General features: G+C 55.4%; 1 protein-coding gene across 1 annotated transcript in view; it reads left to right on the top strand.

Annotated features, from left to right (window-relative positions):
- frmpd1b (FERM and PDZ domain containing 1b) overlaps positions 1 to 5,000 on the top strand; it is a gene marked incomplete at both ends in the record, with an annotated part of 56,418 nt that overhangs the window by 2,644 nt on the left and 48,774 nt on the right. The window lies entirely within an intron of this gene.

The raw sequence follows: 5,000 nt of genomic DNA, 5'->3' as shown, positions 1-5,000 counted from the left end.
GGGTCATGGAGGACCAGTGGAGAACCGGCCACAGGGTCATGAAGGACCAGTGGAGAACCGGCCACAGGGTCATGGAGGACCAGTGGAGAACCGGCCACAGGGTCATGAAGGAACAGTGGAGAACCGGCCACAGGGTCATGGAGGACCAGTGGAGAACCGGCCACAGGGTCATGGAGAAACAGTGGAGAACCGGCCACAGGGTCATGGAGGACCAGTGGAGAACCGGCCACAGGGTCATGAAGAACCAGTGGAGAACCGGCCACAGGGTCATGAAGGAACAGTGGAGAACCGGCCACAGGGTCATGAAGAACCAGTGGAGAACCGGCCACAGGGTCATGAAGGAACAGTGGAGAACCGGCCACAGGGTCATGAAGAACCAGTGGAGAACCGGCCACAGGGTCATGGAGGACCAGTGGAGAACCGGCCACAGGGTCATGAAGAACCAGTGGAGAACCGGCCACAGGGTCATGGAGGACCAGTGGAGAACCGGCCACAGGGTCATGAAGGAACAGTGGAGAACCGGCCACAGGGTCATGGAGGACCAGTGGAGAACCGGCCACAGGGTCATGGAGGACCAGTGGAGAACCGGCCACAGGGTCATGAAGGACCAGTGGAGAACCGGCCACAGGGTCATGGAGGACCAGTGGAGAACCGGCCACAGGGTCATGAAGGAACAGTGGAGAACCGGCCACAGGGTCATGGAGGACCAGTGGAGAACCGGCCACAGGGTCATGGAGAAACAGTGGAGAACCGGCCACAGGGTCATGGAGGACCAGTGGAGAACCGGCCACAGGGTCATGAAGAACCAGTGGAGAACCGGCCACAGGGTCATGAAGGAACAGTGGAGAACCGGCCACAGGGTCATGAAGAACCAGTGGAGAACCGGCCACAGGGTCATGGAGGACCAGTGGAGAACCGGCCACAGGGTCATGAAGAACCAGTGGAGAACCGGCCACAGGGTCATGGAGGACCAGTGGAGAACCGGCCACAGGGTCATGAAGGAACAGTGGAGAACCGGCCACAGGGTCATGAAGGACCAGTGGAGAACCGGCCACAGGGTCATGAAGGACCAGTGGAGAACCGGCCACAGGGTCATGAAGGACCAGTGAAGGACCAGTGGAGAACCGGCCACAGGGTCATGAAGGACCAGTGAAGGACCAGTGGAGAACCGGCCACAGGGTCATGAAGGACCAGTGAAGGACCAGTGGAGAACCGGCCACAGGGTCATGGAGGACCAGTGAAGGAACAGTGGAGAACCGGCCACAGGGTCATGGAGGACCAGTGAAGGAACAGTGGAGAACTGTCCACAGGGTCATGAAGGACCAGTGAAGGACCAGTGGAGAACCGGCCACAGGGTCATGAAGGACCAGTGAAGGACCAGTGGAGAACCGGCCACAGGGTCATGAAGGACCAGTGGAGAACCGGCCACAGGGTCATGAAGGACCAGTGGAGAACCGGCCACAGGGTCATGAAGGACCAGTGGAGAACCGGCCACAGGCTCATGGAGGACCAGTGGAGAACCGGCCACAGGCTCATGAAGGACCAGTGGAGAACCGGCCACAGGGTCATGGAGGACCAGTGGAGAACCGGCCACAGGGTCATGAAGAACCAGTGGAGAACCGGCCACAGGGTCATGAAGGACCAGTGGAGAACCGGCCACAGGGTCATGAAGAACCAGTGGAGAACCGGCCACAGGGTCATGAAGGACCAGTGGAGAACCGGCCACAGGGTCATGGAGGACCAGTGGAGAACCGGCCACAGGGTCATGAAGGACCAGTGGAGAACCGGCCACAGGGTCATGAAGGACCAGTGGAGAACCGGCCACAGGCTCATGAAGGACCAGTGGAGAACCGGCCACAGGGTCATGAAGAACCAGTGGAGAACCGGCCACAGGGTCATGAAGGACCAGTGAAGGACCAGTGGAGAACCGGCCACAGGGTCATGGAGGACCAGTGAAGGAACAGTGGAGAACCGGCCACAGGGTCATGGAGGACCAGTGAAGGAACAGTGGAGAACTGTCCACAGGGTCATGAAGGACCAGTGAAGGACCAGTGGAGAACCGGCCACAGGGTCATGAAGGACCAGTGAAGGACCAGTGGAGAACCGGCCACAGGGTCATGAAGGACCAGTGGAGAACCGGCCACAGGGTCATGAAGGACCAGTGGAGAACCGGCCACAGGGTCATGAAGGACCAGTGGAGAACCGGCCACAGGCTCATGGAGGACCAGTGGAGAACCGGCCACAGGCTCATGAAGGACCAGTGGAGAACCGGCCACAGGGTCATGGAGGACCAGTGGAGAACCGGCCACAGGGTCATGAAGGACCAGTGGAGAACCGGCCACAGGGTCATGAAGGACCAGTGGAGAACCGGCCACAGGGTCATGAAGAACCAGTGGAGAACCGGCCACAGGGTCATGAAGGACCAGTGGAGAACCGGCCACAGGGTCATGGAGGACCAGTGGAGAACCGGCCACAGGGTCATGAAGGACCAGTGGAGAACCGGCCACAGGGTCATGAAGGACCAGTGGAGAACCGGCCACAGGCTCATGAAGGACCAGTGGAGAACCGGCCACAGGGTCATGAAGAACCAGTGGAGAACCGGCCACAGGGTCATGAAGGACCAGTGGAGAACCGGCCACAGGGTCATGAAGGACCAGTGGAGAACCGGCCACAGGGTCATGAAGAACCAGTGGAGAACCGGCCACAGGGTCATGAAGGACCAGTGGAGAACCGGCCACAGGGTCATGAAGAACCAGTGGAGAACCGGCCACAGGGTCATGAAGGACCAGTGGAGAACCGGCCACAGGCTCATGAAGGACCAGTGGAGAACCGGCCACAGGCTCATGAAGGACCAGTGGAGAACCGGCCACAGGGTTATGAAGGACCAGTGGAGAACCGGCCACAGGGTCATGAAGGACCAGTGGAGAACCGGCCACAGGGTCATGAAGGACCAGTGGAGAACCGGCCACAGGGTCATGAAGGACCAGTGGAGAACCGGCCACAGGCTCATGAAGGACCAGTGGAGAACCGGCCACAGGGTCATGAAGAACCAGTGGAGAACCGGCCACAGGGTCATGAAGGACCAGTGGAGAACCGGCCACAGGGTCATGGAGGACCAGTGGAGAACCGGCCACAGGGTTATGGAGGACCAGTGGAGAACCGGCCACAGGGTCATGAAGGACCAGTGGAGAACCGGCCACAGGGTCATGAAGGACCAGTGGAGAACCGGCCACAGGGTCATGAAGGACCAGTGGAGAACCGGCCACAGGGTCATGAAGGACCAGTGGAGAACCGGCCACAGGGTCATGGAGGACCAGTGGAGAACCGGCCACAGGGTCATGGAGGACCAGTGGAGAACCAGCCACAGGGTCATGAAGGACCAGTGGAGAACCGGCCACAGGGTCATGAAGGACCAGTGGAGAACCGGCCACAGGGTCATGAAGGACCAGTGGAGAACCGGCCACAGGGTCATGGAGGACCAGTGGAGAACCGGCCACAGGGTCATGAAGGACCAGTGGAGAACCGGCCACAGGGTCATGAAGGACCAGTGGAGAACCGGCCACAGGCTCATGAAGGACCAGTGGAGAACCGGCCACAGGGTCATGAAGGACCAGTGGAGAACCAGCCACAGGGTCATGAAGGACCAGTGGAGAACCGGCCACAGGGTCATGAAGGACCAGTGGAGAACCGGCCACAGGGTCATGGAGGACCAGTGGAGAACCGGCCACAGGGTCATGAAGGACCAGTGGAGAACCGGCCACAGGGTCATGAAGGACCAGTGGAGAACCGGCCACAGGCTCATGAAGGACCAGTGGAGAACCGGCCACAGGGTCATGGAGGACCAGTGGAGAACCAGCCACAGGGTCATGGAGGACCAGTGGAGAACCGGCCACAGGGTCATGGAGGACCAGTGGAGAACCAGCCACAGGGTCATGAAGGACCAGTGGAGAACCGGCCACAGACCCACGTAGTTTTTGGCCACCGTATAAACCCCCTTTTTGCACAATGTATTGCATAGCCTACATTACATTCACTGTATTTCAAAATCAACATTGCTTTTAGGACATCAGTGTGCAGGATGTGAGATAAAATTATTAAAATAAGTACAGATTCATTTTTTTCCAAATAGAAAAACTTCGAAAAAACCGGGATATATATCTATGTATGTTATATACCGGGGTATATACCGCTTTATCACCATTCAGCCAAAAAAGTATTGGGTTTACAAAATCGAATGATTCTGACAGTTTTTGCCATTGAAATGACTGGGAAAAAAGTGTCCCAATAACCCTGAATTCACCCCATACTCTTTGAAATCATAATTACATTGCATTATGTTGCTTGAAACCCCAAATATTACAACATTCTTCATTAACAATTGTTCAGTTATTTGTAACAATGCCATGTAAAAATGCTTTTTGATAGTAACTTAGCTATATTTTCAAAAGGGTAGCTTGAATGTAACAACTAGTTTAACTTACAAGTAGCGTGTAAGTTAAAGTAGTTCTATTTAGACAAAATCATTCCTCTACATAGTGCTTTAAAATTGTGTCTTATAGATGCATTTTGTCTTAATATACAAAGAAATCAACAACAAAAAAACAATACCACCCCATTCAAATACTGATGCAGAGAGAGTGTTTTCTGTGGTGAACCACTGAAGTGTGTATGCGTGTGTGTGTGTGTGTGTGTGTGTGTATATATATATAGAAAGAGAGAGAGAGAGAGAGAGAGAGAGAGAGAGAATGAGAATGTTTTCTGTGGTGAACCACTGAAGTGTGTGTGTGTGTGTGTGTGTGTGTGTGTGTGTGTGTGTGTGTGTGTGTGTGTGTGTGTGTGTGTGTGTGTGTGTGTGTGTGTGTGTGTGTGTGTGTGTGTGTGTGTGTGTGTGTGTGTGTGTGTGTGTGTGTGTGTGTGTGTGTGTGTGTGTGTGTGTGTGTGTGTGTGTGTGTGTGTGTGTGTGTCTGTGTGTGTGTGTGTGTGTGTGTATATATATATAG

The sequence above is a fragment of the Gobio gobio genome (genome assembly GCF_949357685.1).
Source record: "Gobio gobio genome assembly, chromosome: 16".
NCBI lineage: Eukaryota > Metazoa > Chordata > Actinopteri > Cypriniformes > Gobionidae > Gobio > Gobio gobio.
Note: the sequence above shows the minus strand (reverse complement) of the source record. Positions and strands in the feature narration are given on the sequence as shown.